This window comes from Cherax quadricarinatus, chromosome 5 (genome assembly GCF_038502225.1).
Source record: "Cherax quadricarinatus isolate ZL_2023a chromosome 5, ASM3850222v1, whole genome shotgun sequence".
NCBI classification, from domain to species: domain Eukaryota; kingdom Metazoa; phylum Arthropoda; class Malacostraca; order Decapoda; family Parastacidae; genus Cherax; species Cherax quadricarinatus.
This window is the reverse complement of record NC_091296.1, coordinates 26,485,184-26,497,683: the sequence shown is the minus strand read 5'-3', so window position 1 is coordinate 26,497,683 and position 12,500 is coordinate 26,485,184. Positions and strand designations below refer to the sequence as shown.

Below are 12,500 nucleotides of genomic sequence, written 5' to 3'. Positions count from 1 at the left end.
TATTATTGTTAAATACACCTACAAGAGTAACAACAGCAACAACTAAAGCAACTACAACAGCAAAGTTAATGCATATAATAAAGAATAATAATATTACCAAAATTTATATAATAATAATAGTTATTAATATTATTATTATTATTATTATTATTATTATTATTATTGTTTAAACTGGTTCCTTTGAAGGTGTACTCGGAGTTTATCACCAGTAACTTTGCTGAATATTTCCTGACTAGCCGAGGGTTTCTGACACTACTGAGATCAAGTTGTAACTGTGTTCAGGTTGATTGTTTTTGCTGGTGTGTCTCCAAGCTGGCAGCCTGAGATCAACTTTGTGTCATATTAGTGTCGACCAGTGTAGTTGCAGTTGTGTAGACCGGAGTTAATGGATTGTTATCCATCCAGGATAGGATGCTGACGCTAGCTGGACGCTTCTGGCTGCCATCTGGTCCACACACTGGGGTTACTTTTTCATAAGCATTACAAGAAAAAACTTCTAATGATATTTTAAGCTTGTTCAAGGTTACATTGTTTTCCTCTCAGCTACAGCCGAAGGGGACCTGCAGCTGGAATGCTCTTCCCAAGCAACCCTGGAAATATATTTCTGTCTGGAAGAGATAGGATAAAAAAGGAGGGGATGAGGGCTGTGACGAGTGCCCAGAGAGGAATTACGGAGAGCCAAAATGATATATAGTGAGGAGCTGTCACTAATAGATTTTATTTTAATTAAGGGGAAGCGAATGGGAATGAGATGAATTCAGATTCGACCCAAGGAAGGAGAGGATAAGTCCAGATCCTTGGATCAAGAGCCCCCTCGTCGGCACCTCCCTTGGGGAGGACTAATAGAAAACTTTAATGTTTCCTGACACTTGTTCAAGTATTTCCTAAATTTGTTTTAACAGATAAGTGAACTGTAGATACAAAACCAGATGTACTTCTGTAAACCCTTTTGGGGCCTAATTCCTACGCCTTTTGTGTATCCATATGCTCTTGCGCTGCCCTCCACAAGGTGGATGTGGGGTGCACAATAAACTAGCTACATCGGCGGCAAAATCTAAAATCTGTTCAGGTACTGTCATAACTATACACAAATAACCCACACATAGGAGAAAAACACTTATAGCAACGTTTCGGTCCGACTCAGGCCATTTGTGTTGTCTAAGTCGAACCGAAACGTCGTCAAAAGATTCTTTCTCCTACATGCGGGTTATCTGTTTATTGTTCCAGTCACGCCATCGTGTCTTTATATTCCTTGCTGTTGTAACTATATTCTCCACTATGGTACTCTCTTAGCAGTGTGTTCATTATGGAAGACTGGAAGGGTGAAGCAGCTACAAGAACATGCTAAATGCTTCGGGAGCGTCCCTCACTAACTGGCTAGATACAAATAACGAAGACAGGAGTGCAGGAAATGTTGTGTATGTTGACCTGCAGACACCTAGTACCATAAGTTTAACTAGTATCGTCGCTTGATCACATTGGCAGTCGTCTAGGGTAGGGAAGGCTGCATTCATGAATAACCTCTTGAGGAGCTCATCGTATTCACTTGTCGAAGGAGGGTGCACACCTCGGGGAAATAGCTAGTCTTGACAAGGTCAGGCACCCACAATAGGTTAGCCTTGACAAGGTCAGGCACCTTGTGGGAAGGTGCAAGGCACAGTGGGCAACTAAATCACCTATTGGCCGATACACCGTCATCAGATCACACAGTTTATCTTGGTGGGTTGCTACAGTGACTCCGCAATACAAATGCACACGCACCTGAATGCTGGTAATGGCAAAATATATTTCACTGAGGAATTTTATTGAACACATCGGCCGTTTCCTCACCAAATACGAAAGACAAGAAGAAGAAAACACATCTACCATAACTCGCTAACTATCTGTTCCTTTTTTTGTTTTTCTTCTTTAGAAGGGCCTGGAATTCATGATCTAATGATCCACTAGACCGCAACATCCGCATCCGCTTCTCAAAGTGTTCCACCTCACCCACTTAAGCACAGCGAATCTGTTTCCCAGATTTCTTTCGATGAAGCGACTTTCCTCACACTAAAAAAAAAAAAAAGAAAGAAAAGAAAATAGGCACATCTAATCTCCAAGACCACTTGGCTCAATTCGCTTGGATCCAACATGGTCACAAATATTCATGCAGGATATTCGACACCCAACGGCTAAAACTTACTACACACCTCCCGTCAGATTTTTTTTTGAGACCTTAGATACACTTCACAACACCAATCCAATATATAGACTATATTAATGTACTGAACTTCCTTCTACCTTCATTATTGCTTGATAATTTCACTCTTATTGTCTTTATATATATATATATATATATATATATATATATATATATATATATATATATATATATATATATATATATATATATATATATATATGTATATATATATATATATATATATATATATATATATATATATATATATATATATATATATATATATATATATATATGTCGTGACGAATATGTAAAACTTGCGATCTTGGCTTAAATAGCAACGCTCATCTTGCCATATAAGACAAGCTAAAAATTGTATGTGCAATAATTTCGCAAAAAGGATCCGGAACCTAACGAAAAAACTGTTTCACTGTGTTTGTTTAGTATTAAATTATTGTAAACTTATTTAAAATATATTTAGTTGGATTAGGCTGCAATAAATTGCGCTTGTTATAATAAGGTAAGTATTTTCAAGATTCTTTTGGTGCAAAATTATATTTTTTTACATTTACATTAATGAAAAAAATATATCTTTAAACATATAAGAGAAAATTTAACAAAGGAATTAATTTTAAACGAGTTCTTGCTAACTGACCAGTTTTACATATTCGGCACGACATATATATATATATATATATATATATATATATATATATATATATATATATATATATATATATATATATATATATATATATATATATATACACATTAGGAACAACATATAAGCCATCATTTCAACAAACACGAGTGTGTACGATCCCTTTGCAGAAAGACAAAGAAAGAAAGGTACAAAGACAAAGGTACAAGAAGCACAGGCACCAGCAGTAACCAGCTTCACATTTGCAGCAGCAGACTTAATTATAACGCAAATGTAAGGGACAATAACATTACTGGAGGTTCACGATACCTCGCGTGGAAACACACAATAACCTCCTTATACCTCCATAAAATCAACAGCACCTAGGCTCTGCCTGTCTGTCTGTCTGTGTATATCTGCTTATGTGTCTGTGTCTGGATGTATGTGTCTGGACATCTCTGTATGATGTAATGTCTGTGTGTTTTAATGTGTCTGTTTGTGCGCGTTCATCTGTCTTTCTGCACTTGTCTGTCTTTTCTATTCACAGACACAGACACAGACACAGACACAGACACACACAGACACACACACACACACACACACACACACACACACACACACACACACACACACACACACACACACACACACACACACACACTGCACTGGTATATGCGAATGACTTGACGGAAGAGAAAGATTCAAAGGTGTTCCTGTTTACAGACGATGTGAAGTTAATGCGAAGAATTCAGTCGGATGAGTATCAAGTAGGACTATAAAGGGATCTAGACAGGCTGCAAGCCTGGCCTAGTAACTGGCTCCTGGAGTTTAACCCCACCATGTGCAAAGTCATGAAGAATGGGGAAGGTCAAAGACCTCAGACAGACTCCAGGCTAGGGGGCCGAAGACTGCAAACCTCACTCAAGTGAAAGGATCTTGGGGTGAGTATAATACCGAGTACATCTCCTGAGGGGCACATCAACCAAATAGCTGCTGCACCATATAGGCGCCTGACAAATCTAAGAACAGGCTTTCGACACCTTGGTAAGAAATCGTTAAAGACTCTATATAATGTGTACATCAGGCTCATACTGGAGTATGCAGTACCAATTTGGAACCCACACATCGTCAAGCACGTCAAGAAATTAGAGAAAGTTCAAAGGTTTGCAACAAGACTATTCTCAGAGCTAAGAGGTATGTCCAACGAGGAGAGGTTAAGGGAAATCGACCTGACGACACTGGAAAACAGGAGGGATAGGGGAGATATGATAACAACATATAAAATACTGAGAGGAATTGACACGGTGGATAGGAACAGGATGTTCCAGAGATGGGACACAGCAACAAAGGGTCATTAATGGAAGTTGAAGATTCAGATGAGTCACAGGGATATTAGGAAGTATATTTTCAGTCATAGAGTTGTCAGGAAGTGGAACAGTCTGGAGAGTGATGTAGTAGAGGCAGGATCAGTACATAGCTTTAAGACGAGATACGACAAAGCTCATGGAACAGGAAGAGAGTGGACCGAGTAGCCACCAGCTAAGAGCAGGAGCTGAGTCTCGACCCCTGCAACCACAAATAGGTGAGTACATACCTACACACATACACACACACACACACACACACACACACACACTAATGACATAATAAAATGAAACAACATGTGGAAAAATAAATTATGCCTAAATAGGCCACTCAGAAACACAATAATAAGCTTGGATGAGTGTGGGAGGATGGGGGTGACGGGGATGGGGTTAGGAGGTGGGGGTGATGGGAGAGGAGGGGATGATGAGAGAGGAGGGGAATGCGTGACTGCCTGTACTTGGGCAAGGATACGCTCATTGCGTTAAAAGCCAGGAAAGCACGCAGGCAACACAAGGCTGTTGATTACTGTGGATTTGTCACCCTCTTTGGGACCACGTGTTGAAGGGGTCTGGAGGTGTTATCTTGTGTGGGACCATGTGTTGAAAGAATCTTGAGGTGTTATCTTGTGTGGGACCACGTGTTGAATTGATCTGGAGGTGTTATCTTGTGTGGGACCATGTGTTGAAGGGGTCTGGAGGTGTTATCTTGTGTGGGATCACGTGTTGAAGGGGTCTAGAGGTGTTATTTTGTGTGGGACCACGTGTTGAAGGGGTTTAGAGGTGTTATTTTGTGTGGGACCACGTGTTGAAGGGATCCGGAGGTGTTATCCTTTGTGGGACCACGTGTTGAGGGGATAGTGAACAGTTACATAAGAATAGAAGGATGTTGGGACGGAATTAAATAGGATTAGGTAGTTATAAAAAGGTATTGACAGAGGATAAACAGAGTTAGATAAGGATAATGGATGAGTATTGTGTGGATGGTGTGGGATTAGACTTTTGGTGGAGAGGTGGTTAAGTTGTGGTGGTGTGTGGTAGTGCTAGTAGTGGTGGTCCTTGTGTGGCGGTGTGTATGTCTCGTGGTAGTGGGGCGTGTGTTTGTGGTACTCACCTAATTTACCTAATTGTTGTTGCAGGGGTCGAGGCATAGCTCCTAACTCCGCCTCTTCACTGGTCGCTACTAGATCCACTCTCTCCCAGCTCCGAGAGCTTTCTCATACTTCTTCTTAAAGCTATGTATGGATATCCTGCCTCCGCTACATCACTCTTCAGACTGTTCCCTTTCCTGACAATTCTATAACTGAAGTAATACTTCCTAACTTCCCTGTGAGTTATCCGAGTCTTCAGCTTCTAGTTGTAACACCTTGTTGCTGTGTCCCATCTCTGAAACATCCTGTCTCTATCCACCTTGTCAATTTCTCTCAGTATGTCGTTATCATGTCGTCCACTATCCCTCCTGGTGTGGTAAGGTGTGTGTTTAGGTGTGTGTGTGTGTGTGTGTGTGTGTGTGTGTGTGTGTGTGTGTGTGTGTGTGTGTGTGTGTGTGTGTGTGTGTGTGTGTGTGTGTGTGTGTGTGTGTGTGTGTGTGTGTGTGTGTGTGTGTGTGTGTATGTGTATGTGTGTGATGGTGGAGGCAATAGGAGAGAGAGAAGGAAGAATTAAGGGAAAATTTGAAAGGTGAGGAGAAAAAAAAGTGCATTGTGGGGAAGGATGAAGGCAGGAAAAGGGTTTCGTAGGCATAAGGTTGGAGGGGGAGGAGGGGAAAATGATGCAGCTATTGTGTATAATACTCCACTATTGTTGTCAGCTGTATACGTGCAATAAAACACACATTTTTTTAAAAAATCATGCACATGACAAATTCGCCTGCGTTATTTCTCTATCTGGCGTTTCATGTTATTGCGGGTGATAGTCCTAAAGGATATATATTACTCTTTTTAATTGTACGCCATGAAAAAAATGCGTATGAACGCGTCCTGTACACGAGGCTGAAATGTAATGAATGATGGTAGTGGAGGGAACGTCCGTGTTGGCTGGCGTTCTCGTTATAGGTGACTGAAAAGTGGCTAGAAATGTGTGAAAGTGACTAAAGTATAGTGGAACTACGGTGCTCGAACGTTTCGGACCCTGAAAAATAGGAGTCCAAGCAATTTTGTTCAGAAAAAAAATTACCTGGTCTTTGAACTTTTTCTGGAGTTCGAAGTTTACACTTCAGTTGTAAAAAAAACTTTACAAGAAAGTCCTGTTTCAGAAGTGCTTTGCAGTGACCTCTGACACTGACCTATCTTTCAAACTTTTGGAAGAGTTAGTTCAACATCCTCCAGTGTGTGAGGCTGATAATTAAAGCCGTGGAAATGTTGTTTCGTACACCGAACTTCTCGCAATTCGAACACCACCAGGGTTCCACTGTAGCTTGAAATGCTGAAAATGACTACTGAATGTATCTGAAATGTCTGAAAGTGAACAAAAAGGGCTTTAAATGTTGAAGGCTGACTTAATGTGTCGAAATGTGACACTGACTGGAAAAACAGTGTTTGCTGATAAAATACTGACCACAGGATCACGACGCATTATGCACAGAGAGGAGCAGGATTCCCCTAGCAGGCATTCATGGGTGAGGTGTGTGTGTGTATTATCATCAACCTGCAGAGAACAATCTTACAGAGAGAGAGAGAGAGAGAGAGAGAGAGAGAGAGAGAGAGAGAGAGAGAGAGAGAGAGAGAGAGAGAGAGAGAGAGAGAGAGGCATGTAGAATAATAAAATATCTTTATTTCTACAAGTACATGTACAAGACATACAGTCCTAGCTGACATCAATGACTACTACTATATAGAAAGTCGCTTGTTATGCTGAACATTTCGGGCAAAGGAGGTCAGTTTTGTCCCAGGATGCGACCCACACCAGTCGACTAACACCCAGGTACCCATTTTATACTGATGGGTGAGCAGGAGCAGCAGATGTCTTATGGAAACACGTCCCTAACGTTTTCCAGCCGTACCGGAATGTTAGACTTGACTAGTCATCAGCTGATTATTGCATCCAACAACACTACAATGAGCAGTAACTGTCGTCGAGGCCTAGAATACTGCACGCAACAGCGTGTGTGTGTGTGTGTGTGTGTGTGTGTGTGTGTGTGTGTGTGTGTGTGTGTGTGTGTGTGTGTGTGTGTGTGTGTGTACAATATGACACTCGTAGGAGCAAGTGAATTAATCCGAGGTTGTACCTCTGAGCCTTGCCTCGTGAGGTTGTGCTTGTGAGCCTTGCCTCGGGAGGTTGTGCTTCGTGAGCCTTGCCTCGTGAGGCTGTACTTGTGAGCCTTGCTTCGTGAGGCTGTACTTGTGAGCCTTGCTTCGTGAGGCTGTACTTGTGAGCCTTGCTTCGTGAGGCTGTACTTGTGAGCCTTGCTTCGTGAGGCTGTACTTGTGAGCCTTGCCTCGTGAGGCTGTACTTGTGAGCCTTGCCTCGTGAGGCTGTACTTGTGAGCCTTGCCTCGTGAGGCTGTACTTGTGAGCCTTCCCTCGTGAGGCTGTACTTGTGAGCTTTGCCTCGTGAGGTGGATTATTAGGCACGGAATATCTACTCAAGCTCACACTCCCCTCATGCGTAACCATGCGTATGTATGCATATACATCTCGTGCGTAACCACGCGTATGCACGTGTTTAACCATGCGTGTGATTCTCGTGCGTAACCATACCTATGCACCTCGTGCGTAACCATGTGTATGCACCTCGTGCGTAACAATGCGTATGCACCTCGTGCGTAACTATGCGTATGCATATCATGTTTAACCATGCGTATGTACCTCTACCTCGTGCGTAACGACTTCAGTGGGTATTAATATAGAAAAATAGTTTTGTCACTAAATTATCTCTCTCTTTATATATATATATATATATATATATATATATATATATATATATATATATATATATATATATATGTATATATACATATATATATATATGTCGTGCCGAATATGTAAAACTGGTCAATTAGCAAGAAATCATTTAAAATTAAGTCCTTTCTTAAATTTTCTCTTATACGTTTAAAGATATATTTTTTTCATTAATGTTAATGTAAAAGTTTATAATTTTGCGCCAAAAGAATCTTAGAAAACTTACCTAACCTTATTATAACAAGAACAATTTATTTTAGCCTAACCCAACTAAGTATATTTTAAATTTGTTTACAGTAATTTAATATTAAACAAACACAGTGAAATATATTTTTTTCGTTAGGTTCAGAATGATTGTGGCGAAATTATTGCATACACAATTTTTCAATTGTCTTATATGGCAAGATGAGCGTTGCTTTTTAAGCCAAGATCGCAAGTTCTGCCTGTTCGGCACGACATATATATATATATATATATATATATATATATATATAGATATAAATATAAATATATAAATATAAATATATAAATATATATAAATATAAATATATATATATATATAAAGCACTGCAATGTGTTCGTGTATATGAATATCTGTTTGTTGTTACAGTAGTGGAGCTGTGCATTTTATGGTGTTGTGTGCTCGGTGTTTGTTACAGTAGTAGAGCTATGGTCCCGATGGTGGCGTTGCACGTTCAGTGTTTGTTGTTATAGTGGTGGGGCTGTGGTTGTTATGGCGTTTGTTCAATGTTTATTGTTACGCTAGTGGAGCTGTGCTCGTGGTGGTGTGTGCTCAGTGTTTGTTATAGTAGCAGAGCTATGTTCCTGGTGTTCCATCTTCAGTATTTAATTTGTTTAACACAATTAGTAACTCAGTAGCAGAGCATTCGCCTGAGTATCCACAGGAACCATCGTCGTTGAGCAATGGAAGATCAAGATACATGGGCAAGTCTCCTAGCAGCTGCTGCCACTGTTTACCTAGCAAACTAAACAGTCACGCGCTAGTTACTCGACCCTTGGGTCGCATCCTAGTGGAAAAACAAATAAGCGCATATGTAGTATTCTTATCAAGATGATTATAGTGACTCCAAGCTGAGGGACTCATTACCTCAAACTAGTTCCGTTCTTCATCATTCTTCTTTGCATTGGACTAATGAAACTACCGAGTGGCGAAACGTTTGAAGACTCCGGGGGTTCACAGTCAGAATAAAATGCTAGAAAGCGGTATACCCTCAGGGAAATAGGAGGAAATCAGGTTTGATCAGAGGACGAGGAAGGAAATTACCATTTCTCTTCTCAAGAGTTATTCACTACCACCAACATATAACCTAACTTACACCTGCAGTGATAAACACAACCAAATCTTCAAACATACATAGATATACTAAAGTCGTACATACATGACGTACATAGACATACAGAAAGTACATACATACATGTGATGCTTTTTAGACAGAGTCTGCGGCCCTAGCTTATACAACAACAACAGTTCGGAACAAGTAAGGATTAAGTTCATTGTTCCAATAACTCGGTAAAAATTACTTTGAACATCATAAAATGATGGAAATAATGCGGCCTCATTTTTTTTTTTCAATAAAAGTATTCTTCATTTAAAAAAGTACAATTATTATTATTGTTATTATTATTATTATTACAAATATTATTATTATTATTATTATTTCTAACATTAATAATAATAATAATAATAATAATAATAATAATAATAATAATAATAATAATAATAATAATAATAATAGTAATAATTGTAATAATACTAACTAAATTCATGCTGGCCTCAAATAAATTAGGTATAACTAAGCTAAATAATATTACGCTAACTGTAGCAACATTCTTTTCCTAAATTCTATAACACCGTTCTGGGGCCAAGAAAAAAAAAACTGCACGTGTTATGAATTCATAAAAAAAAAAAAGATGCCAACGCACGGGAATAATAATTTTGAATGATCAGTTTTTCTTAGGGCAGCTGAGCGTGTTTGACGGACTTGATTGTGAACAAGGAATGCCCTTTGCTCTGCTTTTCATGGCTGACATCAACGACTTAGGGAGACCTCATAACTTGCCGAGGGGGCATCTTAACTTGCCGAGGGGGCATCATAACTTCCCGAAGGGGGGCATCGTAACTTCCCAGGGGGGCATCGTAACTTCCAAGGGGGGCAACATAACTTCCCGGCGGGGGATAATAATTTCCCGAGGGGCATGATAACTTCCCTAGGGGAACATGATAACTTCCCCGGGGATGGACATGATAACTTCCGGGAAGTCGGTCTGAATATCACCGAGTTAATCCAACTGGTGTTACAGAAGGAAGGATAATAGTTCTTAACCTGTTACTTGAGGCAGGATAACAGCTCTTAACTTGCAAATTAATGCCAGTGATGTTCCTTAGGTAGGATAGCAGCTCTTAGCCTCGCCCCTCTATCACCCCCTCTTGTCATCACCTCATATCATTACCCATCACGCCCTCTTATCACCACCCATCACCACCTCTCATCACCACTCACCACCCCACTCCCACACTCATCCAAGCCCCTCACTATTGTGTTTATGAGTGGCCTATTTAGCCCTAATTGATTTTTTCACAATCTTTCTTCAATTAATCAATGTCATCAGTGTGTACTCATCTAATACTCACCTAATTGTGGTTGCAGGGGTCGAGACTCAGCTCCTGGCCCCGCCTACTAGGTCCTCTCTCTCCCTGCTCCATGAGCTTTATCATACCTCGTCTTAAAGCTATGTATGGTTCCCGCCTCCACTACATCACTTGCCAGACTATTTCACTTCCTGACAACTCTATGACTGAAGAAATACTTCCTAACATCCCTTAGACTCATCTGAGTCTTCAACTTCCATGTGTGACCCCTTGTCTCTGTGTCCCCTCTCTGGAACATCCCGTCTCTGCCCACCTTGTCTATTCCACGCAGTTTTTGTATGTCGTTATCATGTCTCCTCTAACCCTCCTGTCCTCCAGTGTCGTCATGCCGATTTACCTTAACCTTTCTTCATAGGACATTTCCTTAGCTTTGGAACTAACCCTGTAGCAAACCTTTGCACTTTCTCTAATAACTCGACGTGCTTGACCCGGTGTGGGTTCCAAACAGGGCTTGATGTACACGGTGTACTGTGTCTTGTGTGTGTGTGTGTGTGTGTGTGTGTGTGTGTGTGTGTGTGTGTGTGTGTGTGTGTGTGTGTGTGTGTGTGTGTGTGTGTGTGTGTGTGTGTGTATTTACCTATTTGTGGTTGAGGGGAAGAGTCTCAGTTCCTAACTATCATTGGATTACCCATTCTGAAAGCTGTTTCTCTTTGTCTTCTTTGTGAACGCAACTTTCTTTCGAAGAACGAGTCTATTTCCTAGGTCTTTTGTGCTTCCATAGGTTCTTGCGATATCGTTCTTATGATAAATAGTAGGAGCACAATAAACTAGCCTTTACCATCCACAAGATTCACGTAGAGTGCACAATAAACTAGCCACCTGTGTTCGTATGTCGTTTTTTCGGTGTGCAGGTTTGGGACCAATCCCTCCAATATCTTCCAAGTGTAAATTATGTTGTATCTTTCTCGCCTGTGTTGTAAGGAGTACAGTTCGAGGGACTTCAGGCGCTCCCAGTAATTTAGGTGCATGAGTGAGTTTATATGAACTGTGAAGGTTCTCCGCATAGTGTGCGCAACACCCTAGCCACTAACAGTCAAGGGCTAGATACAGGGTGTACAGTGAACTGGCCGCTACCTATCAAAGGACACAGGGTGCACAACGGTCTAGCTGCTTAGGCGGGTAAGCGCTGATCTTATTATAAGCCAGTGATCATAAGGACAAGAGTATAATTCACATTGTGACCTTTGTATCTCGACTGTTTTAATTGTTGTAGATATAATCACAGTAACGGTATATGATACCTACAAGATGAGGGACTAAAAACATGTGCAACACCTGGGTATCTTTATTTGGAGACGGTTAGGTTAGGTAAAGTTCGTCAGGAAACAGGACAAGTGTTTCCTAACGCGGGTCTTAGTCAGATGATGACCCGCCGTTGGACTTTTTGGTCATCTGACCGAGGCCTTTCGCTGGCCTCGGTCAGATGACCAAAAAGTCAGTTATAACCGTTTAGTTATTATTTGGAGACGTTTGGCTAATCAGTGGCTCTTTTCAATTCATATATTATCTCTGTATCGAACTGAAAAAAAGCCACTGACTGGGAAAATGTCTTATAATAAAGGTACCCAGGTACTGCACATGTGACGAATTCCTCAACTATTGTAGGTGTCCACAACTTTTTACACACCTGCTCACTCCCACACCTGCCTCCAACCTCTCATGGCACACAGCTAATAGATAATTAAAGCTGGAAAAAGAAAATACAATTACCAAGCAGGCGGCGGGCGTCCACCTCTAAGGGGTTAAT

At 40.7% G+C, this 12,500-nt stretch overlaps 1 protein-coding gene across 14 annotated transcripts in view; it reads right to left on the bottom strand.

The window, feature by feature from the left end:
• LOC128684792 (paired box protein Pax-5-like) overlaps positions 1 to 12,500 on the bottom strand; it is a 463,405-nt gene that overhangs the window by 176,908 nt on the left and 273,997 nt on the right. The gene's annotated exons all lie outside the window — the stretch shown is intronic.